This window comes from Callithrix jacchus, chromosome 10, assembly GCF_049354715.1.
Source record: "Callithrix jacchus isolate 240 chromosome 10, calJac240_pri, whole genome shotgun sequence".
Classification (NCBI taxonomy): Eukaryota; Metazoa; Chordata; class Mammalia; order Primates; family Cebidae; genus Callithrix; species Callithrix jacchus.
Window position 1 is genome coordinate 81581850 of NC_133511.1, and position 26671 is coordinate 81608520.

The window sequence follows — 26671 nt, forward strand, 5'->3', positions numbered from 1 at the left end:
CCACTGGGTAGCTTGATCGTACCAGAGAAGTGTTCTGGACGAGAGGTGTGGGAATGGCGTCTACCACTCAGTAATAATCCTTACATATTTAGGGCTTCATTCCAAGGGGAGGAGCATTAGTGACTATTTCCAACCTCTATTCTGGTTTTTAAAATGTAAAAACCTACTGGTTTCAGGAAAGGAACATGGCAATAGGCAGGCTAGGGCTGGGACATGGCCGTTTGGATGAAGAAATTCCTCCTGAGTTGCTCCAATGCAAGGAATGCCTATCACTGGGGTCACATCTCTTTCTGCAGTGAGAGATGTTCTTCTGGGTGACTTCAGCAGTCATGGGCCCATTGGACCAATCCCCCAGTTCAAGCTAGAGAAGTCCAGAACAATGCAACCTCAACTGGAGGAGTTATCCCTGGTTTGGGGACACTTTCCCCATTGACTGCTTTGTGCATCAGGATTTACTTTGTGGACTGAGTCTGGTGCAGGGGATCTCTCTGAGAAGGCCTGCCAACCTTTCCTCTCTGTTCCCCCCTTATTCTCATCATTGGTGCTATGAGATCCTCCAGAAGTGCTCCCTGGGTATTGTCTTCCCCTTTTCAACTTTTATCAGTTCCATCCATTATCTATTCACCTGTACAACAGAGCTCTCCTTTAGTCCTAGATGCCAAGTTTACCCCAGGTATTAGAGACACAGTATGGAGCTCCTGCAGCCTCCTCGGGAGTTCCTGGGCTGGTAAGGAAGATACTTGTCTAAACCCATAACAACTCTTACAAATTCAGAAAAGCAGTTGTCACAGTAGCTCTGAGGAGGGAATGTCAGATTCTATCCAAGAAAGCTTAAAAGTCTGCATGGAGAAAGTGATGTTTAGTAAAGACATAAGCACATGAAATGTACCTCTCATAATACAGATTTGGGTCTATATTATGGGCTGAACTTTGTCCCCCTCCCAAATTCCTATGTTGAAGTCCCCAGACTTGGACACATTGCCTTTAAGAGATAATTAAGTTAAAGTGAGGTCATTAGACTGGGTCTTAATCCAATCTGACAGATATCTTTACGAGAAGAGGAAATTTGAACAGATAGGAACAGAAAGAAGATGCTGTGGAGTCACAAGGAGAAGACCTCATCTTCAAACCAAGGAGACCTGGAATGGACGCTTTCCTCATGGCCCTCGAAATAAACCCTGCCTTCACCTTGATCTCAACCTTCCAGCTTCAAGAACTGTGAGAAAATACATTTCTGTTGGGTAAGCCACTCACTCTGGGGCACTTTCCTAGGCATCACTCCAACCCTGAACGCTGTGACATTTTTTGTGGGGAAAAGACCTCTTCTTGAGTATCTAGCACAGTGTTTGACACATAAAAGGTGCTTAATCAAGTCTAAACTGAATGAAACAGCAGGTCATTTTTAAATCCAACTCTATCAGCCTCAAGTAGAACATGTAACTCAGGGAGAGAACAGCCCCTGTTCCTAAATGTTGCCCAATCTTTTATCTCAGCTTACGTTATCTATATACTTTCAGTAAGTCATTCAGTAATTACAACATATATATTGAGAAACATGTATTAGGCACTGGAAATTGTAGTTGGAGGAAAGACCCTTTGGATGAAGAAATTCCTCCTGAGTTGCTCCAATGCAAGGAATGCCTATCACTGGGGTCACATCTCTTTCTGCAGTGAGGCACAAGCTCCAGGACAAGTTCGGCACATGCTGGCCTTATGTCCGTGGCTCAGCCTATCATTAGCACAGGCTCACTGTAGGGCTGTGATAGGCACGGGAGTCTGATGCGTAAGAAAGGTGCCAACAAAGGGCCCAGCTGAAGAGGCACTTCAGATGCGGAGTGACTGAACTCTGTGAATTCCCTCCTGCTGACCCTAGGAGGATTACTGGCTCTCCACGTGGCTAATAGGGACAGACATGTGGATCCCAGGGATACTGTCAGGAGTTTCAGCTTCTAACTGGCAGGCATCCAGATACTGGGACAGCCTAGTGATAGGAAGAATGTAGAGCAATTGTGGGTGTTAATGAGGGCTGGGGAATCAGCCAAGAAGCAACGTGGTGGCATCTGCCACAACACTTCCTATACCCATAGCTTCAGAGACAAGCACTGTGGGTCAAATCCACATATTCTCACATGCATATGTGTGTAGACACCAGCATATGTGCTCTCATATGCTGCTGGTGGTATTCACATAGATCACCATGTAAAATATGCATGTTGACATGATACCTGCACCTGTCACACTGGGAAAAACCTGGCACACATACAAAGCCATGGACACACACATGCACTTACATTTCTAAGTATACACTGATGCATAAAAAATTAAGTTCAATATGGGTGGTGAAAATTATACAAGCACATGAAATGCATCTCTCATTGAAGAGGGTTTATATCCTCTTCAATGCTTCAGAAAGTCTTCCTGGGACCAAAGGCAATCGTTAAGTGTTTTCACCATTAGGATTAGAGCTTCCTTGTCTTCCCTGCACATCTCTGATAAAAATAGATGAAAACTATCCTCAATTCCTTTGGAAGCTGTAAAGTGCCTACCAACATGTAGTATTAGCACCATTATTTATGATTTTTAGAAACAGAAAGACAATCGATGCAAGTGAAAGAGCAAAGAACCAGAGATCAGAAGATTTAGATTTTCATCCCAATTTTGTCTCTCGCTAGAATATTGGCCTGGATCCAGGATGGCAACTTTCTTCTCAGCATTGTCTCTGACGGTTCTGTTGAAGAGTGTTCTGAGGCTATGAACAGGCTTGAAAAGAAGAATGCCATGTTTGGTTAGGAGTATCTGACTTAAGCCCAGAATAAGGATGTTTCTGACCCTTCTATTTCCAATAATCTCTAAGTGTGCATTATTATTCAGAAACTAGAGGAATAGTGCTCAGACTGCATCAAGTTACTTTTCTATGGTCCAGTTAACTTATTCGTCAAGACAGGGACCACACATGCACCTGTTTTCCCTCCATATCCTATCCCTTCAGCTCTTATTCAGCCTTAAAAAAACTTGGGATCATTGATAATATTTTTTTGTTGCTGTGACCCTCATGATTCCCATTAACACTTTACTTATAGGGCTGAGTTCTTCATCTTTGTCTTCAAATAGAAAAATCCCTTCAAGGACCGCCTGGAGTGGTGTATGAAGGCTCCAGTCTGTGGTTACCCAAAGAGATCAAAAGCGGTCTCGTATGCATTTTGCAGTGTGGCTCCCACTGCAACTCTGTGAAGCGTCAGCTGTGCACTGGTTATGATTCAGACTGATGCGAGGAGGGGGAGTAGAAAGACTGGGACCCCTTTACCATTCTAACAATACCCACAGAAAAGCAGGGGAAATGTATTGGAGCAATTCAGACCTAGTTCCTAAATTCTGCCTTCTGACATACCAGCTCTTCTTCACTAGGTTGGATGAATTCTCAATAGTAATCGAGCTCTTCCAATATGTCAGACACTAGACTAAGCACTTTACATCATGTATCCCATTTAAGATGTTCCATATGCCTATTAGAGAAATAATACGTGCATTTTCAATGGGCAAAAGCTAAAGAGGGAGTCTTAATTAGACAGCTATGAAAAAGTAAACTTGAAATTAGTACTGTATTAGCCAGGCCCCCATGCCACCTGGGCAATACCACTGTAGACTCACAAATGGTTTACCATTCTCCAGTGCAGAACATGCAGGCATCCTCCATAGTCATCTTGGAAGTGGATTCCATCAGTCAGAATTCTCCTTGAGGCAGTTCATCTGACCCTAAACAGAATACCAAAGACTTTAGGAACTGAACTACAGGATAGCCCACCATCCAGATCCAGGCAGGTTACTTGGTGGTGCTGCACACACAGGACAGATCCAAATATCATTGCAAGGTCTTTGAAAAAAGAACTGATATTAACACAAAAACTCATAAAATCCTGTTTGGAACTTGTGGCCTGAACCCAACCAAGCTGACTGAAAAACCGAAAGTCAACACATTCTCCCTAGTCTTATTCAAGACCTAAAGTCTCATAACATAATTATGATACAATCCAAAATGTTCAATGTATGAGTAACTAGGAAAATCTACAGTCACAGAGGAATAGACAATCCCTTGCTGAGATAACATGGATGTTGAAATAATCAAATTCTGTAAAGCAGGCATTACAAAAATATTCTAAGAATTAAGGGTGAATACTCTGGAACCAAGTAAAAAGACAAAAATTCTTGGAAAAGAAATAGCAGTCACAAAGAAACACTAGATGTTTCAGAACTAAAAAACATACTAAACAAAATTTAAAAACTCACTAGATGGCATCAATAGCACAAAGGAAAAAGTCAGTGAACTTGAAGACAGAGTGACTAAAAAATACCCAACCTGAAAAACAGAGCTAAAAAAAAATGAATTCATTAAAATAAATAGATCCCTAGGGACATGTAGATAAAAACAAAAAATTCTGATATGTGTATCATGGCAGAAAGAAGTAGAACAACATTTATAAATTACTGAAAGAAAGGAACTGTAAACATAGAGTTCTATATCTAGTGAAAATTTTCATAAGGAATAAAGGAGGAATAAAGACATCTTTAGATGAAAGAAAACAGAGAATTTGTTGCCACCTGACTTGACCTAAATTAATTGATATAAATAGTTCTTTGGACAGAGGATAATGATACCAGACAGAAATCTGCAACATTCCAGATAAAGGAAGAACAACAGTAATGGTAAGTAGTTAGTTAAATATAAACTGTTGTCTTCCTTTTGAATTATTTAAAATATATGATGGTTGAAAACAAAGTTCATAAAATTGTCTAATGGGTTTTTCAATGCATGTAGATATAACACATAACAACTACAACATAAGTGAAAAGTGTAAGGAACTTACATGATGTCAAGATTTCTACGTTTTGTTTGAAATAGAAAACATTTTAAGTAGTCTACGGAAAGGTAAGTATGCGTATTTAAATTCCTTAATAACCACTAAACAAAAATAGGCAAACAGATGTAGTAAAAAACACAGTAAGTTAAATCAGAATAATGAAAAAATGTTTCAAATTATTCAAAAGAAAGAGAAAAGGAAAAATAAAGGAAATAAATCAGGAAGAACAAATAGAAAACAGTAATATGTTAGGTCTAAATCTAAACATATCAATAATTATATCAAATGCAAATAGTCTAAACACACCAATTAAAAGTCAGGGATTGTCAGAATGGATTTTTCAAAAATCTACTTTTATGAAAGAGCTCTTCATATATAATAATATAAAAAGGTTTAAAAAGATAGGAAAAGATATACCACATAAATACTTGTCAAAAGAAAACTAAAGTGGCTAAAACAATATCAGATAAAACAGATTTCAAAGCAAAGAAAATTTTAAGAGATAGAGAAAGATATTATGCTATGATAAAAGAGTCATTTCACTAAGAAGTTATAATAATCCCCAAAGTGTACACACCTGACAACAGAGCTTTAAAATATATGAAGCAACAATGAACCAAACTGAAAATATATACAAATTCACAATTAGAGATATCAATTGTGATAGTGATATCTTGATATCTCTAAAATTTGTATATATTTTCTCTCAATAATTGAACAGAGCAAGTAGACAGAAAATCAGCAAGGGTATGTAAGTGCTAAATATCACTATTGACTAGCCAGATCTAATTGACATTGAGAGAATATGCCACCTAACAGCAGAAGACACATTCTTTCAAGTGCACAAGAATCACTTACCAAGATAGACCATATCCTGGGTTATAAAGCAAACTTTCACAAATTTAAAAGCATTAAAGTCATGCAAAAAGTGTATTTTCTGACAAAAATGGAATTAAACTTGAAATTAATAATGGAAAGATAATGAAAGAGCCTCCAAACTATTGGGAATTAAATAATACACTTCTAAAAATATCCATGAGTCAAAAAGGAAGTCTCAAGAAAAAAATAGAAATTATTTTGAGCCAGTTGAAAATGAAAATACAACATATCAAAATTTCTGAGATACAGCTAGCGCATTGCTTAGAAGGTTATCCAGAGCAAAGAAGAAAGATCTTAAGTCAATAATACAAGCTTCCACATTAAGAAGCTAGGAAAAGAGCAAAAAAGAAAAAAAAAAAAAAAAAGTAGAAGAACAAAATAAAAAATAAGAACATAAATAAAATTGACACCAGGAAAACAACAGAGGATTTGAAATCAAAACCTTATTCTTTGGAAAGAGAAATAAAATGAATACGCCTCTACAAACATTGACAAAAAACCATAAAAGACAGCAAGTTATCAACATTAGAAATAAAAGAGAGGATGTCATAAGATCCCACAGACATTGAAAGGCTAATAGGTGTATGCTAAAAACAATTACTCAGGGCGGGTGCGGTGGCTCACGCCTGTAATCCCAGCACTTTGGGAGGCCGAGATGGGCAGATCATGAGGTCAGGAGTTCGAGCCCAGCCTGGCCAACATGGTGAAACCCGTTTCTAAAAAAAAAAAAAGGGGTGATACAGTAAAAACAACTACTCTACCCATATAAATTTGACAACTTAGATTAAATGAATCAATTTCTTGAAAACTATAAATTATCAAAGCTCACCTAAGCTAAAATAGATCACTTAGTCTTATAACTACTAAAAATATGAATTTATATTAAAATCTTTGAAAAAAGAAATCTTCAGGCATATATAATTTCAATGACAAACTTAGCAAATATATATTTTTTAAATAGTACCAATTCTCCATGCTTTTTTCCTCAAAAACAGAAGAGGAGGGTGAACTTACAACTCATTTTATGAAGCTCACAGTATCCTAACACCAAAACCAAAGACATTACAAGAAAAGAAAAAAAAAAAATCAAAACTCAAAACTCAGAAATCCCTCATGAACAAAAATGCAAACATTTTCAACATAAAATTAGCAAATTAAATTCAAATAAATTATTAAATGTGACTAATGGGGGCTTATCCTGGGAATTTAGGACTGGTCCAATATTCAAAACTCAGATAACATAATTCACCATATTAATATTCTAAAAAAAAATCCTATATGATCTATACATTTGACAACATTAAACATCCAGTTATGATAAAATCTTTAACTAGGAATATAGGAAACTCCTTCAACAATATAATGGACAAAGAACCTATAGCTACCATCATGCTTGATGGTGAAAGACTAAATGCTTTTCCTCAAAGATCAAGAACAGAGGAAGTGTGTGTACTGTCACCACTCCTATTCAATGTCACGTTGGAAGACTTAGCCAGTGAAATAAGACAATAAAAATAAATAAAAGGCATATAGTTTGGAAAGGAAGAAATCAAGCTATTCTTATTCACAGGTGACATTATCATCTATGCTGAAAATGCATAAGCATATTCCCCTAAAAAGGAAGAAAGAAAGTAAAAAAAAAAAAAAGACTATTTTTTGTGTTTTATATATATATATATATATATTTTTTTTTTTTAATTGTATTTTAGGTTCTGGGGTACATGTAAAGAACATGCAGGATTGTTGCATAGGTACATACATGGCAATGTGGTTTGCTGCCTCCATCCCCATCACCTATATCTGGCATTTCTTCCCATGTTATCCCTCCCCAACTCTCTACCCCACACTGTCCCTCCCCTAGTCCCCCCACACAGACCTCAGTGTGTGATGCTCCCCTCCTGTGTCCATGTGTTCTCATTGAGAACATGTAGTGCTTGATTCTCTGTTCCCGTGTCAATTTGCTAAGAATGATGGTTTCCAGGTTCATCCGTGTCCCTACAAAGGACACGAACTCATAGTTTTTTATGGCTGCATAGTATTCCATGGTGTATATGTGCCACATTTTCCCCGTCCAGTCTATCATCAGTGGGCATCTGGGTTGGTACCAAGTCTTTGCTATTGTAAACAGTGCTGCAATGAACATACATGTGCATGTGTCCTTGTAATAGAATGATTTGTAGAACTAATAAACAAGTTTAACAATCCACAATACACAAGGCAAACAAATATCAATCAAATTTTTATACACTGGCAATGAGTAACAAATAATTATAATCAAAGTGATAAGGATAATAACTTTTGCAATAGCTCAAAAAGTAGGTATAAAAATTAGGTATAAATCCAGCATTGTATATAATACCTGTGTGTTTAAAATTACTAAACAGTGATGACAGAAATAGAAGAAAACATAAATAAGTAAGAAGGCACACCAAGGTCATGGATTGGGAGAACTCAACATAGTAAGATGTCAATTGTCTCAAAATGGATAAACAGATTTAATGCAATTCCAACCAGAATTTCAACAGGATTTTTTTGTAACTATAAGCAAGCTAAGTCTGAAACACATACAGGAATGCAAAAGACCTAGAACTGCCAGAATAATTTTGAAGAAGTTAGAGAAATCACACTATCTCTTTTTAAGATATGCTAGGAAGCTACAGTAATCAAGATAATGTAGTATAGGTGACAAAACTGACACAAAGATAATTAAGTTGAAAGAGAGTCTAGAAATAGTCCCTCTTTTTTTTTTTTTTTTTTGACAAAGTTGCAAAAGGTACAATGGAAAAAAGATAAGTTTTTTCAACAAATTGAATTGAAACAATTTGAAGTCTATTTGCAAATAAATAAACTTTCATTTAAATCTCACATTTTACAGAAAAATTAACTAAAATTGGATCACAGATCTAAATGTAAAAAATAAAACTACAATTTCAGAAGAAAATATCAGGGAAAATCTGTGTAATTTTGGTTTTGCTGATGAGTTTTTAGATATGACCCCAAACATTCATTATATAAAGACTATTAAATTGAATTTCACCAATTTAAATACTTTTACTCTGTTAAAGATACTAGAAAACTACAGACAAGGAATAAAATATTTGCAAATCACATATTTGACAAAGGCATTGTATGTAGACTTTGTAAAGAATATTCAAAAGTCAACAGAAAAGAAAACAAAATATGAAAAATCAAAATATAAGGAAAGCAAAAGGTGAAAAGCAAATGATAAAGCAAACAAAAAACATAATTTGAAAATGGGCAGAAAACCTTCACAGACTCTTCATGAAAGAGGATTACAAATGACAACATGAAAAACATTCAATATCATTAATTATCAGGTAAATGAGAAATTAAAATCATAAGTTACCCAACAGACCTGGTAAACCTAATATAATAGCTAAAATAAAAAATCCTGTCAATGCAAAGTGCTTGTGAAGATACAGTGCAACTGGAATTGTCATATATTGTTGGTGGGAATCCAAAATGGCATAGCCACTCTGGCAAGGTTTGGCAGTTTCTTATAAATTAAACACACACTTTCCTTGTGACCCAGACTTAGTAGGTTGTAGACTGCATGATTTCATTTACACGATAGTCTCAAAAACACAAAAGTGTGGAGATAGAGTACAGATCAGTGGTCGTCAGGAGTTGGGAGTCATAGGAGGGTGACTACAAAAGGGTAGGATGAGGGAATTGGAGGAGGTTGATGAGACGGTTTAGCATCTGATTTTGTGGTGGTTATACAAATCTGTGCATGTATTATAACTCATTGAACTGTACACCAAAAACAGGTCAATTTTACTATATGTTAAATTTTAAAGGACAAAAAGTTGAAGTCTCTACTAGAAATAAAGATGAAAAAATAATGATCTACGCTTCCTCCTCAAGTATCTAGCTAAACAAGAGCAAATTAAACCCAAAATAAATAGAAGAAATGAAATAAAAATAATGTAATAAATTGACAAAATAGTGTTCAAACAGTAGAAAAATCAACAGTCAAACTCTGGTTTTTTTCTGTAATTGATCATTCCTTAACAAGGCTACTAAAGAAAAGGAGAAAACAAACATAAACTGCCAATTTCATCAATGAGAGGGGAGATAGTCCTACAAATCCTAGAGCTATTAAAGGAAAATAAAGGAAGATTCTGAAAAACTTTATGCTAGTAAATTCAAAAATGACACACACAGAAATGGACACAAGACGAAAGAGAAAAATTTAAATTGCCCTATATCTGTTAAAGCAATTGCTTTCACAAAACAAAACAAAAACCCAAAAAAGCAAAGCAAAACAAAAAAACAAAAAAAGCTTTTCACAAAGTAAACATCAACTCCAGATGGCTTTACTGGTAAATTCTATAAAATATTTAAGGAATGGATAAAAACAATTTTTCAAAAATTCTTTCAGAGGAGTGGACATTATCAGCTTTTTTAAATGAGGCCAGCATTACATAGACATCCAACCCAATCAGAGATATTATAAGAAAAAATTTAAAATGATGTTTCTCATAAACACAAAAATTTTTAATAATCCAATCCAGCAATATGTGAAAGGAATACTACACTATGACCAAGTGGGATTTATCCTAGAAATTCAAAGTGGGACAAAATTCAAAAATAAATTAATATAATAGACTAAAGAAGAAAAATCATAAGTTGTCTGAATAGACACAGAAAAAGCATTTGACACAATTCAACATACATTCATGAAAAAATTTATAGACAGCATCTTAATGGTGAGGCATTGCCCACTTTTGCCCTAATATCAGAATTAGGGCAATGTTATGTGTCTGCTCTCACTACTTCAAATTAAAATTATCCTGGAAGTCTAACTGATGTAATAAGTCAAGAGGTAAAATAAAAAGTGTAAAGTTTAAAAATAAAAAAGTCAACTTGTTTTTATTTGCATATGCAATAATTGTATACATAAAAAAGTAATGAAATCTAAAACAAAACTACTGGAACTAATTAACTTAGCAGAATTGAAAGATAAAAAGTTAATATATAAAAATCAATTTTATTTCTATGCATAAGAAATAAACAAAATGGAATATAATTTTTAGGGTTTACATTTTCATGACAAGACATCAAATTTATAGTAATAAATTCAACAAAATGCACATAAGACCTCTACACTAAAAACTAGAAATAATTTTTGACAGATATTTGGCAATAAAATTATAAAAAACTAAATAAATATAGATATATACCATGTTCATAGATTGAAAGATGCAATATTGTTAAGGTGCTTAAAGTCTTCATATTGATCTTTTGATTCAATATAATCTCATTTGAAGTATAAACAGCCTTTTTAAGGGAATTAACAAGGAGACTCTAGCATTCATGCGGAAATTTGAAGGCTCTAAAATAGCCAAAAAAGCTTGTAAAAGCAAAAACAAAATTTGAGGACTTAGGGTAACTGCCTTTAGACTTACAGTAACCCTTCAGTAGTTAAGACAATATGACTTGGCAAAATAATAATTTATTTCAGCAAATAGGCCAATGAAACAAAGTACATAGTTCAGAAATAGACCCATATTTATATTATCAATCAATTTTCAATGAAACTACCAAGTAAATTCAATGGGGGAAAGAAAAGCTTCTTTTTGTCTATTTGTTTTAAAATGATGCTGGAGCAACTAGATATCAATATGGAAAAAAAAATGAATCTCAGCTCCCACTTCAGCCCATACACTAAGGCTAACTCTAAATTAATCAGTGAACTAAACTTTAAAGTGATAATTAAAAACATTTTAGAAGAAAAATATTCAAAACCTTGGGGGTAACAACATTTCTTAGATAAGAAACGAAGTGTATAAACTTCAGAAGGAAAATATACCTCATTAATATTAAATATGTCTGTTCTTTAAAAAAACACTACAGAGAAAATGAAAAGGCAAGCCATAGACTAGGAGAAAATATTTCTCACACATATATCTAACAAAGGACAGATATCCAGGATGTATAAATAACTCCTGCAATGCAAATAATAAAAAATAAATAAACCTGTAAAATATGGCAAAATATTTAAACATACCTTCACAGAAAATCAATATGGATGGTAAAGAAACATACAAAACGATATTCAACAAATATAAATGACAAGGCGAACCATAATGTGATTTCACTACATACTCATTAGAATGAATAAAATTTAAAAGACTGAGTATGCCAAACCTCGTTGAGGGTGTGGAGCATCTGGAGTTCTCATACTTTGTTGGTAGGAGTATAACATGGTACCACACTGGAAAATTGTTTTACACTCTCTACTGATATTCTTAACATAAATGATTCTCAGAAACATGTTGTGTGAAAGAAGCCAAACATAAAAAATACATATTGTATTATTTCAAAAATACAACATTAAAATACATATGAATTATTTAAAAATATGTATTAAAAATACATATTGTATTATTAAATAAAACTAATCTATAGTGATGGAAGTCAGAGCAGTGGTTGTCTCTAGGGCAGGCAAGAATTGCCTGGAAAGAACCATGAAGAAACTTTCTGAGATGATATAATGTTCTATATTTTGCTTTGGGTAGTGGTTACTACTAATGAGTACACAATTGCCAAAATGTGTCAAACAAAATACTTAAGACCTATATATTTTATTGTAAATAATTTATAATTTATTTCATAAATTATACCCCAATAAAAGATAAAATACTTTTTCAATTTTAAAAATGCTGATAAGGCATAGATCTTGATATAAATATATATGTACTTAGAGATAAATCTATTTCTGACTGTGCTTCAAACTAATGTGAAATGCTTGGTCTATTCTTGCTTTTGCAACTTCCCTGAATAATTAAAGCTTAAACATTCTGAAAATGGAATGTGATTGATCTTCACCCAAGCAATGTTGCTACTGGGTAGGGCTGTGTCCAGCAAATACACTATTTCTGAGCTGAACAAGACTGCCCTTTTCCTGATCTGTCAGATTCTCATGCCAAGCTGCAAAAGCACCCTGGTGTGAAGGAGCATGTAGTGTTTTAAAGTGAACACACACACACACATGCACACACAGATACACACACATCCCAATGCACATTGGTGTGTTTACCTTGAATCCTATGTACCCAAACTCAATGCATTGGAATTCTGCTGAATCCTGTTTGTGTAATATGAATAAGTGTTTTCCCAAGGATGCTTCCAACTCTGTGATTTGTTGGCTGGGTAAGAGCTGAGGCAGGAGTGGGAATGCTCAGTCACTGGATGGAGTTATGCTTACACACTCTTGAACACACACACACACACACACACTTCTCTCCTGCTGCTGTAGTTTGGTTATGTCCCTACCCAAATCTCATCTTGAATTGTAATTCCCATAACACCCACATGTTGTGGGAGAGACCAGGTGGAGACAATTGAATGATAGGGTGGTTTCCCTCCTTCTGTTCTTTTGAGAGTGAGTTAGTTATCACAAGGTCTGATGGTTTTCATAAGGGTCTTCCCCTTTGCTGGGCACTCATTTCTCTCTCCTGCCACCATATGAAGAAGGACATGTTCACTTGCCTTTCCACCATGATTATAAGTTTCCTGAGGCCTTCCCAACCCAGCGGAACTGTGAGTCAATTAAACCTCTTTCCTTCATAAATTACCCAGTCTCAGGCACTTCTTTATAGCAGTGTGAGAACAGACTAATACACCTACACATCTCCCTTTTACATCTTAGGAATGACAGCTAGACATCTGCCATCCTCTTCCCATCCACTATTCCCAGCCTCAGCATGGAAGCTCTCTCCCAGTGCAGATGGAAATCAGAGCACTGCTGAGATGATTCTGAGTGAAAAGTGATGGTTAATCCAATGAATACAGGCCAACTACATTTACTCTGTATCAGGGACCTTGCTTATTTCTTCCGTGTTTTATTGACTCCTTACAACAAGCCATAATAATTACTACAAACATTATATTTTATGAATAAAAAAAGACAGAAACCCAAAGAGGTTATTTACCATTTTATCCCAGTTCACTCTGGAAAATGGAGAAGCCCAGTTTTGAATCCAGATTGCATGTGTTTATGACTGCCATGAAAGTCAGCTTCCTACCTAAAATTTAATTGCTCTTTTTTGTTCAGATAAGCAGTTTTTTTTAATTTGTCATTGCTTAGGCCAAGCAGCAGAAGAATATTCATTTGTGCCTAGTATGTATCAAGTACTGTGCCAAGTATTCCACATCTAATCATGGCAATATCATCTCAATTAGGTATTTCTTCCAACGTTAGTGATCAATAAACTGAAGTTCAAGGAAGTTTATTGAAACTTTCATAAAGCTACACAGCTAATTACAGGCAGCAAGAAAATTTCAACATAGGCCTGGCCCTGCTACCTAATCAGTTGCTCTCCTAGAATATTTTGCTGCCAATTGGCTGGAGAGTAATTCAAAGCATCTGTAGAATCTTCGCTGCAACCTGCAAAATTCATTAGCTTTCTCCCACATGCTTCCCTATTATCACTAACTCCCTGTCATCTCTGCAACTTTGCTCACACTGGCTTCCCCTGGCCCCAAACTTCTTCCCTCTGCCACGCTCCTCCTACAGCAATGTACTCCCTATTTTTGTTAGCCTGTTTTGCATTTCTACAGAGAAATACCTGAGGCTGAGTAATTTATAAAGAAAAGAGGTTTATTTGGCTTACAGTTCTGCAGGCCAAACAAGCAGGGCACCAGCATCTGAGGCTTCTAAGGAAGCCTCAGGAAGCTTTTATTCATGGCCAAAGGCAAAGGAAACAGATGTGTCAGTGAGAGAGGAGGCAAAAGAGAGGCTCGGCCCTTTTAAACAATCTCAAGGTAAATAAGAGAGTGAGAATAGTCTCATTTCTGCAAGCAAGGCAATAAGCCATTTATGAGGGATCTGTCCCCATGGCCAAAACAGGTCCCACCAGGTCCTATCTTAACACGGGATCATATTTCAACCTCAGATTTGGAGGGGGCAAGCATCCAAACTCTATCACTATTCCTTTCTGTCTAGTCAATGACCTTATCCATCAAGGAACTGCAAAGCACTGTCTCCTCCAGGAAGCCTTCCCTGATCTATCTAAGGTAATGACTTTTTCCTTTGAACTCTAAGTTCTTAAAGGATGCCTCATTCTCTCAGCTTGTGAAAAATTCTCTTTGAATTGTTTTTTTGTTCTTTTGAGGTTTTTGGGTTTTTTTTCTGTCTGTTTGTTATTTGACAGAGTCTTGCTCTGTTGTCCAGGAGTGCAGTGGCATGATCTCAACTCACTGCCACCTCTGCCTCCTAAGATCAAGCAATTCTCTGGCCTCAGCCTCCTGAGTAGCTGGGACTACAGGCATGCACCACCATGGCTGGCTCATTTCTGTATTTTTAGTACTGATGGGGTTTCACCATACTAGTCAGGCTGGTCTCAAACTCCCGACCTCATGTTCTGCCTGTTTCGACCTCCCAAAGGGCTGGGATTACAGGTGTGAGCCACCATGCCCAGCCTTGAATTGTTAGTTAACCTTTGTCCTTTCATTTTTAAAAAATGTAACACCTTGTTCCCAAAAGTATTGAAATTTCCAAATAACAGAGACAGTGTATGCACCATATGCTCCTGCAATCCTATGTGCATGTATGTGGTGACTCAGCATGCTAACTCCTCAGAGAGGACTTTCCTGATAATGCCATCTAACATAGCAGCTTCCATTATTCTTTGCCTTCTTGTCCTGTCTCATTTTCCTAGCTGGCATTCTATGATGTTGCTCTTTGTAAATGTGTTTATTGTCGGTTTTCCTTACTAGAATGTAAGCAACATGAGAGCAGACACTTGGTTCTATTCACCATTGGATCCCAAGAATCTAAAATAGGGCCTGACTCACAACTGGTGCTCAAAAATTTTGTGAACAAATGACTAAATGGATGAGTAAGCAACAGTCCCTAGAGTAACACCACAGCTACTGTTACAGAAGTGGGTAATTTCAGGAGATTTTGGTAATAGTTTGAGTTGATGGGAGAAGGTTCTTCAGAAGCCTCAAGACTGGAAACCAAGAACAGCATATATCCTGGGTAGATTTGCCCCTTTTCATCCTTTTCTATCCTGCTCTACATTCTGAAAAGATAGGCTTTATAGATGCATTATTCAGATTACTTTGTCCTTTGGCTTCTGATTGAGTTCAGCAAATGGGAGGCTTCATCAGTAGATCAGAAGTGGAAAGGAAGAAGTCTGAGTACTTATTCCTCCTGCTCCCTCCTTACCATGTTTCTTCACTGATGTCCTCACCTCTATCAGCAAGTGCTCTCCTGCAGCCATAGCTCAGCCCAGGACTGGTAAGTGCACCTGTCTCTTATCTCTTCAGACTTAGGGGTAGTGGCAGCATCTGACAGCTGCCAGCCTCAGGGTGTTAATCATCTCTTGTGTGTTGCCTCAACCCCTCCCACTCCTTTGTAAATAGTCCCTTCATTAAATTCTTTCAATCATTCTTAGACGGGAAAAGCCCTGCCAGACACAGCTCGAAAAACTTCTTGGACTAGCATCAATAATAAGAGATCAAGGAATTAGAGTCAGAAAGAGAGGAAATCAGGGCATAGCAATGCTTCTGCCTCTAAATCCATTATGAAAAGGGGTCAGGCCAGATTCACATGAAGGGCCGGGGCCAAAAAGAACCTCTTTCAGCAAAAACACTGCCATGTCCAATTCCCAAAGAAGACTCCAACTCCATCTTTGAGTTCTTTCCACCTCCCGCATGTTGGGAAGGATGCACACCCCAGTGAAAATGCGGATTGGCAGAGACAGCCTTGGGAGAATGTGTCATGCGCTGCTTCCTCCTTGGACATTTCAGCCAAGCCCACCCACGCTACAGTAACACAAAGGCTTCTTTGTGGTCACTGTCCAGCATCGACTAGCTCCTCTTTGCTGCCAACCATATTCCTCTTTCAGTTTGTCCTGTTCTTGACCCTTGGCTTTTAGTTTTTTTGTTGTTTGTTTTTTCCTTCTTGGCCTTGATTCTGCCTTTTGGATTTAGTGGCTAAACATAGTTTCCCTGTTTGACCTTCGATTCTCTCTAGGGACTTTGGCTCACACTCACCACTCTATTTTCACTCCTGCATGAGTATACAGGATGCATTGACCCACCAGCATCTGCCCACTTACATACCACCATGGGATATGAGTGTGCGTGTGAGTGCATGTGTTTAAATGTGTGTATATGTGAATGCACATATGTGAGTGCACGTGGCAGGAAGATATCAAATGGCCTGAGTCTCAGTCTCGGCTCCATCACTTACTAGATGCATGGTCTAGGACAAGTTACATATCCTCTCGGTTCCTCAGTTTCCTAATCTGTAAATCTATCAGCAATGTTTTTAAAAGTACCTCCTTATAAGGTTGTTGTGTGGTTAAACATTCGGTTCACTAAATAGTTCCAATTGCCACCCTATCCCCTCCTTAACATAGTAGGATTATACCTACTATTAGGATTATACCTCCTATGTTAAGGAGGTGATGACTGCTTTGTGGGCAGGAAGGATTATGTGATTAGTTCTGACCAATAAGTTGTGAGCAGAAGTGATCTGTGTCACTACTGATGTGAGGTCCTCTAGAGCTTTCCTTTCCTCTGCCACTAAGGTCATCCATGTTCCAGATAGTGGCTGCCTGAGTCCCAGAGTGAGAACTCTAGAACAGAAAACCTACCAACCCACCATGAACAGGGAACAAAAGAGAGAAATGAGTCTTGTCATTGTAAACACTGATATGTTGAAATTGTTTGTTAACACAACATAACCCAGCCTGTACTGACTAAAACAGCTGTTACAAGGAGTGAGATAATTCGTATGAAATGCTCTTAGCACAGTGTCCAACACATCAAAAATACTCAATAAACAGTAGTTAATTATCATTCATATGACTGTGACTATTTTTGTCATTATAGTTCACCCTTGAACAACATGGGTTTGAACTGCCCAGGTACTCTTATATGTGGATTTTCTTCCACTTCTGCCACCCCAAGACAGTGAGACCAATTCCTTCTCTTCCTCCTCCTCCTCCTCAGCCTACTCAACATGAAGGTCACAAGGATTAAGACCTTTATGATGACCCACTTCCAGTTAATTAATAGTAAATACATTTTCTCTTTCATATTATCTTCTTAATAACATTTCTTTTTCTCTAGCTTATCTTATTGTAAGAACAGAGTTTAACATACAAAATACATCTTAACTTTATGCTATCAATAAGGACTCCAGTCAACAGTAGACTATTAGTATTAAGGTTTGGGGGAATCAAAAGTCATACACAGATCTTTGACTGTGTGGGGCCCAGCACTCCCAACTCCTTCACTGTTTGAGGAGCAACTGTATTTGTGTGGGTATGGATGTGTGTATGTAAGAATGTTGTTTCCTTTGTTAGATCAAACAGTTTCAACAACCTTCCCTTCTCGGCACTTGAGAAGTCAGGTGGGCCATGATCCAAACTCTCAGTATAGTTTAAAGGTAGAGTTTCCTGACCTGAGGGATTCCCAAAAGTGTGTTCTAACATCAGCATCATACACAGACAGTGAACATGCCCCCCCAAAATGTAATAGGCAAGTCATATTAGGAATTCAACTTCCTCAATGTAAGAAGCTAAAGTGGTAGCAAAACCAGAGATGGTTCCTTTGGTCATGGATTAGAGACAGGAGAGAGGCTGTGTTGGATCGCCTTTCTGTACAGTCTGAATGATTGTTGGTCTGCGGGGACCACAGAAGACCTCCAATTAATTATTACTGGAGAACATAAAATCATAAACAAAATTCCTTGTAATAAATTTTTCAAATGAGATTGCATGTTTTATTTACAGTACTGGCCCATTTTGGGCTTTAAATCTATGAACAAAAACAAACATGCTTTTTTATCAAACAGACGGGGAATAAAAGTATTCAATATCCTTTCTTTCTCTCCTTGCCAAGGAGGACATGTGCTCTGTGCTACAGAGGAAGGCAGGCCCAGGCTCTGACGACTGGTAGAATAAATGGACTCATTTTACTTTGCAGAAGAAGATTTAAACTGTAAAGATCCTCCCACATGGGGGAGGGGGAGCAGGGAAGAAAGAAAAGTGAAAACAAAGGGTCTTGCTGAGGTTCAGATGCTTTACTTCTTAATTCAGCATGGTATCTGAGTTTAAAATAGAACATATGCAAAGTATAAACTTCTAAAACTGAAACAGCTATCATCAGGCATGTTTCTATAGCTAAAAATTCAGAAACCCACTTGATCTGAGCATTCGGCAGAGAAAGTGAACCAAGTAGAAGACAGATTCTGCCCCAAGGTCCCATTTGCCCTTTGTCTACCTGTAGCCTACCAAGGTCATTCTGAATCTTGGGGAAGAGGCATCTTACATAAATTCATACCAGTTTTCACAGCCTCAGATCTGGTGGGCTCAGAAATTTTGCTGCCAAAATGTGTATAAAGATGTATTTTCTCATAAATATTGGTGATGAATCAATGAATACAGGTCTACTGGGATAATGGAACAGCCCATTAAACACTCAGCTAGGCACCAGTTTGAAGTAAAACCCTGAGGGTCTAGGTTGTTGTTTTCCAGTATGGGTATAAGCATAAAACAAACAGCAATATATTGAGCTGTGTTTCTGTATCAGTTTCCCGAAGCTGCTATAAAAACTTGTCATAAACCTGGTGACTTAGAGATTTATTCTCTCACAATTCTGAAGACCAGAAGTCTGAAATCAGTATCACCGAGTTAAAGTCTATGTGTTGGCAGGGCCATGCCTCTTTCAGAAGCTCTAGAAGCAAATCTGTTTCCTGCCTCTCTCAGCTTCCTGGTTCCTGCTAGCATTCTTTGGTTTGTGGCCACATCTTTTCAACATTTGCCATGAGCTTCTCATTGCCTTCTCTTCTGTCTGCATCTCTTCTCTTGCTGCCTCTCTAAAGATGCTTGTGATTACATTTAGAACCCACCCAGATAATCCAGGGCAATCTCTCCATCTCAAAATCCTTAATCACATCTATAGAGACACTTTTTCCATAGAATATTACATTTTCTGATTCCAGAGATGAAAACTTGGTATCTTTTAGTGCCATGACTGAGCCCACTGTTGGCCCAAGAAAAAAATGTGAAAGTAGAATTGACCTCTCTCACTGTCATGATTTACCTGCAGAATTTTTGTTTCCCATCCCCACACCTTAATTTCTCCTGGATTAATAGTTCTGTTTCCCAGGGAAAAAGCATTTTCACCAGGGGACACAGTAAGTATTCCACTAAAGTTGAAGCTGTGATTTTTCACCAGGTCACTTTGAGTTCCTCCTCAGGTAGAGCAGCAGGAAAAGGAATGGGACCTGCTGGAGGCACCTAGGTTGCTGCTATAAAGTGAGGGCAAAGAGGAATGTGGCCAAAACTCAGAAAGTTCATAGGAAGTGTCTTTTGGTTCTTCTACAACCAGTGGAAATGGTGAATCAACAATGGCAGCATTCAAGGCCTAACCAGAGCAAGACTACTAAGATCAGATTCCTCTAAGGTGAAAGTCTAGATCTCCAAAATCACTCAGTCTAGAGTGCTCAGGGCAAACAACCTGAAGTGTTTATCAAGGGTGAGGGAAATCTAGAATGGGTGGAAGAAGAGAGAGATGATAACAGTTACTAAAAAAAAAAAAAACCCCAATGAGTTTATTCAACCAAGCCACTTGTATTGAGTCTGGAGATGTCTTTGGTGTCTGTAGTGGATTCTGTAGGCACCAACGGGGCTCCTGCTTTATGACTAAAGTTCTTATTTCTCCAGCTGCTGACAGTGCCACATGCTGATGGCTTCTGCTGAGCCCCTTTCCTTGGAATTGCTATTTGTAGAAGGGAAAATCTAGTTTATGCCCCCTCCCTAGGGCAAGACACATTCAGTGACTGGTTGGTGTGAGGGTACCAATGTGGAGGCACGCTGTCGCTACTTGGAACATCTCTGAAGGACAATCTCAGCTCCAGGGATCATTCTGGAATTGGCGGATCCCCATTTGCAAGTGTATTACCATTCATTTTCTGCCTGTGTCCAACTCTGCTTTCCTTATCCTCTGAGTTATTCTTCACAACACTGCCCAATAAACCAATGCACTTTCACCTAGAGTCTGTTTCCAGGAATCTTGACCTAAGATAGGGCTCTGTATCACCTCCTCTGAGCCCATCTCTGACTTTAGCCACAGCTTCAGTGGGTACTTCTATGCAAGCTCAGACTCACCTCACACCTGCCAGGTCCTACCTGAACCATGGGTTACACTTCTATTCACTTTCACTAGGACCTAAGGCCTCCGTGAGAAACCACTTGGTCTTTACGCATGCAGAGCCTAGAAGTGCAGAGGAAATATTGACCTTCAGTGAACAAATCTGAACTTAGGGTATATGGGAACTGAGAGGTAAAGCATCCAGCCTCCTGTCCCTCAGATGAATCATCCTGGGATGTGGTCTAGACACCACTCAGAAGCCTGCAGCAGAATAAAGTCCTTGAGGACCAAAGCGGCAACCTCAATAATACACCGTTATATTGACTTTTTCTCCCCAATCTCTGCTTACTGGGATTATCTCCTCATAACTAAGTCCTTTTCTCAGGCACTGGTTGGAGAGAGACCAGACTTCCAGGTGCTACCATTAGCTAGGTGGCTGTTCATATCCCCTACTGCTTTCTCTTTCTCAAAGCAGAGAAATTTGGGGAAAGTGGGCAGCTCACAAATTCTCCTTGATGGCTATATAATGAAAAGGAAAATGTAATACGTCAAAACCTATGTGCTGGGACTTGTGTCAGAGATATAGCAATGACTAAGCTGAAACCTTTTCCCTAAGGAAGCATTCATTCAGTAAGTGTGGATGTCCAGAATAAGAAGTAGGAATGAGATACACATGGAAAAGTGAAGTGGGAAGAGACCAAGGAAAGAATGTTTCCCTCTCATTAGAAAAAACAAACAGCCTTCATAGAAGAGGTAGAATTTGAGAAAGGCAAAGTAAGGTGAGGAGAGCCCGGGAATAAGAAAGGGCAGGGCTGGGTAGGATCATTGGGAAAAGCCCAGTTGAGATGAGGTGTCAGGTGTGGGAATGAAGGTCACTGAAGATACAGCTGGAGGTGAGAACTGTGTTGGGAACTCTTGTATGCCAGAAACTGGATTTTAGGCATTGTTCTTCTTTGAGACATGGTCTAGTGAGGTGCTGGAAGTGATGTAGCCTTCAGGATACACTATGGCCCACTTAACAAGAAGTGGGAACTGGCTGGTTTTTTGTTGGTTCTAGGAGAAAGTGCATGGTAGCATATGAACTGGCTGGTTTTTTGTTGGTTCTAGGAGAAAGTGCATGGTAGCTGTCAGACAACTAATAGGCATAGCTGGCATTTATTCAACAGTTATTATATACCACACAATGATCTTTATATGCATTATATAATGTAATCCTCACATCAACCTTACGAGATTGGTACTTATAATATCTCTACTTTACAGGTAAGGAAACAGAGATTCAAAAAGACTAACTCCCCCCACACACCTTGGGTCTTAGCCTCAGAGTGGTGAAGATGTTAATGTGATTCATGAAGTCTGGCACATCCACGCCCAGAATTCAACCAGGATGCTGGGCTAGGAAAGACTAGCATCAGCCAGAGCTTTTGAGCACAGTCTAACACCTGCAGGCCCTTTGTTCATCACAGGGTGTTGTGGTGGGGAGGGGTTAGGAATGGGAAGTGGAAGTGAGGCCTGACACTAATTTCAGGATTAGGGAGGAGGCTAGCACACCATTTTAGCATTACTAAAAAAGTCTTCCTAACTTACTCTAGGTTTGAGTTACTTGATGGGCTACATATCTCACCCATCGGTTCTCAAACCCTGCCAGCAGGGTAGGAATCCTCCATTCTGAGCTGGGATTTCACGGCTCAGCTTTATAACTCTTTGCAACCATTGCTGCCACTGGATTTGAATCTCTCAGTTTCCATCTCTTCAAATACTTGTATCTTTAAGTAGCCCCTTTAAGATGCTAATATTTTATTTATGAAGCATTATTCAAGCATAGATCCATCTACTCCATGATTGTTCACTCCTTAATAATAATAACAATAGCTAACACAAATACCTACATGCATCTTATTTAATTTTTGTAACAAACTTCTTTGTGAGGTAAGTATAGTATTACTATCTCCATATTTCAAACAAGGAAGCTGAAACACAAAGAGGCAAGATAACAAATGCAAAGTCACTAAGTTGAAGAGAGTTGAAGAAATTAATGGAGCCATTTCACTAAGTCTGCTTGAAAGCACCATTAAGCTGCTGAAAACTCAGGTGGGGTGATTGGGTGCTCTCTGGGCTCTCATCTCTGGAACCCTCTCATGTCAGCCATTGTTCCTGCCAGCAAGATTATAAATATACGCTTGTTTACTGAATGCCTCTTCTAAGCCCAGACCCTTGTCACACATTGTGTCATTTCATCCTTACAATGCCCTGCCAAGAAGGTATGGCTAACATTATCCCCATTTGATAAATTAAGAACTCGAGAGTCAGACAGAATTATTAACATAAGTTCACACAATTGTGCTCAAAGGGCTCATAGTCTAGACAGGGGATAAGCACGTTCTTTAAAATGAGTAGATAAAATACAGTATGGTAAGCTGATCATTAAGAGCTGTGAGAGCACCCAGGAGGGAACAATGGACTCAGCATGGCTGTAGCAGGAGGTGGCAGGAGGATATAGAAGAATAGTCTGGAAAGATGTCCTGAGGTGGCATTTTTGCTGTTTCTAGAAAGAAGAAGCATATTCTAGGGAAGGAAGTAAGAGAACGGTGTTTCAAGGAGTCCAGGGAACAACTGTCCAGTGAGCTAGTGGTGGGTAAAGGTTGGCATATTCTAGAAGGATGAGTTTCAGGGCATGACAAGAGCACTGGATACAATGAGGAGATGTAATTGTGAAGAGTAAAGCAAGGGTAAGACCCTGAAGGACCCTACAAGTGCTACCAAGGAGTTTGGATGGCATTCTGGAAATGATGGGAAACATTTCAAGTCCTGGAGGAATGTGAGAAGATTTCCATAGGAATCATCCAGAGTGGAAGTGGGGATGCAAATGAAGGAGAAAGAAAAATGGAAGAAACATTTAAGGGGTCAAATAAAAAAGTCTTAGGGCTTTTGGTGTCCCAAGACATCAAAATGGCTTGGGATGGGTATGTAATAACTATGAGCAAGGACTTCAACGATGACCCTCCAGTTCCATATCTGGAGATTGGATGGTTGGATGGATGGTGGCATTCATTGAATTAAAAAGGAACAGCTTGAGGGAGAGTGATATTAGAATACCATATATCAGGTGAATTTGAGGAGCCATGGGAATCCAAGGGGAAGCTGTCCAGGAGGTCGCTGGACCTGAGAAGTGGGAGAGATAGATTGGGTTAATGTGCTCAGCAGACAGTTATGGAGTGTTTACTAGGTGGCCGGCACTATGCTTAATACATATACTTAATATGATGATTTAGAGTGGGATAGATGAGCGTTCCACTCTAGGAGCTCACAGTCTGTAAGGAGAGTGGAGCAGCAAGTGTCCTAACATGTCACAGGAGCCAAGGCATGTCCTGGGTCTAAGACAGAAGCATGAAAAAAGTCTAACCCTACTGTGTAGGGAGTAGTTTTTTTTTTTAAAAAAAGGCTTCATATAGGAAGGACCTGAGATCTGAGTCTTGAAGGAACAGAAGGACTTCACAGGCCAACAGTGGAGGAAAAGGCATTCTAGGTAAGGGGCACAAGCACATCAAGGTGCGTGGAACCTGCATTCTCAATATGCTTGGCAGTGGATGTGGGAGGCAGGAACAGGAAGGGTTATGAGTTACAATGCTGAGGAGATCAGCAGAGGACAGATGGCAGAGTCTTGAATGCTATGTTAAGTGGTTTGGAATCGTCTCTGGAAAGTGAAATCCACTAGAGGAATTTAAGCAGAAAAGTGACATGATTGAATCTGGGATATGATTGAGAGTCAGAGAGTAGCAGTCAAAGTTATAGGAGTAGATCTGATCTTTCAGAAAAATAAATAAATAAATAAATTGAAGATTATTCTGGAGACGGTCAAAGAACTTCACAGCCTCTGGTCCAGGCTGGTCTTGTATCAAGTCACTATCATTAATAAAATCTAACTTATAGGAAGCACTTATTCAGTGCCACACACTCTTCTAAGCACTTTATATATATTTGCTCATTTACTCCTCATAATAACCCCATGAGATAAGTTAAGTGAAAAATGATGGGACCAGGATCTGGAGCTGGGATTTGAACCCACGTCACAGGGCTCCAGAGCTGATAAGACTTCTCCACTCAATCATGCAGCCCCTCTGCAATAATAATAGATAACATTTGTGAAGGCTTAATAGGTATCAGGCGCCTTATTTGCACTATCTAATTTGGTCTTCATAACAACCTCATAGCAGATGAGAAAATGGAGACACAGAGGGGCACATGCAAGTTATTTAACGCGCCCAAGTTGGAACAACTAATAAGTGGCCAAATTTAATCCAAGCATTCTGACTCGAAAGGCTGTGCATATAATAACTTTGCTCTGCTGACTCTGTAAGTTTTCCATAAATACTAGCTGAATCGATAGATGGGTGGTTGCAAGAACAATATTTCTAAGAATTGGCTTCTGCAGCCCTGAGATCCAAGCATCACCAGGCCAAACATCCAGATGGTGATTTTCCACTGAAGCTGAGGAGCAGAGTTGTAGTGTGGCTGGCTCCTACCCCAACTAGCCTGTTTCTGTAGCCTGATCCTTGCAGAGCAGGTGGGCATCAAAGGCTGCAGGGACTGGGTAGGACCAGCCTACAGCCCCCTCATTGGCCTGGCCCCATCAAAGGCACCTGTGCCAGACTCTGCTCCACTCCAAGCCTGAGCAGATCAAAGGGCCCTGCACAGAAGTTGGGTTTCTGGGCAGCTCCAGTTCTGATCATCAATTGTCACTTTGGCAGTGACAGCAGAGTCAAACATGACAAGACTGCCACAGCCAAGGCTCCTTGGGCAGACATCAGAGCACAACTCCAAAGGCCAGGAAGCTGTCTGAGGCTCCCCTGGGCCTGCACCCCTGGTGGGAAGAGAGGGAGGAAATAGAGAGGCCCCTAAGGAAAATGTCTGGAGCAAGATCACTAGAGTAATGTTGATGCAGGCAAAAAACCTGACCTCGGCATTTATATTCTTGCCATGGAACCATGATATCTGATAACTTCATGTAGCTGGGAAGAACTGTTGACATGCCCACATGTGTTCATTCTCATGCACACACATGTACAAACCTAAATGTATTCACACAACTGAACCACTTGCGCAGACATTATAAACATATCCCTACACATAAAGATTCTCACACAAACACAAACAAAATCACTCATGAACACATTCTCCTGATACTCATCATATTTGTCTACATATGTGTATGGATATATACACACAGCACTCTATGTACTTACAGATGCAAATACATAACCACACACATCTACATGCTCGCTTAGTCACTGAGCATACACTTTATAATATATTCTACCAGTTTCCAGGGACTAATGCTAACAGTTTCCTCTCAAAATGATGAGAATTATCCTCATAAACAGGCTGTAAGTCAGGAATAGCCTATCACATAGATCCGGCTCCAGTCATTCTCCCACTCCTCTGCAGAAAAATCTAGACGAAATGTCCCAAATTGTACCAAAAAGGATTTATGTTAGCACTTCGAAGGGATTTCCTGCAAATAAGAGCTATTAAAAATATCAGCATGCTAGAATTCTGTTTATTGAGGAATATTTGGTTTCCAGAAATTTGAACCAATTGGAATATCAATTTTGCCTCAGTTATATGCTCTGAATGAATATATGTTCTATATCAATGATTTTTTTAAAAAATATAATGGTCTAGCCATAAATCAGAGGAATTTGTTATAATTTGGGGAGTGAAAATGCTTTAGTTTAAATGGCAATTAACATCAGAGTTCAGTTTCATTGAAGATTTAACAAATGAGCCTAATTGGG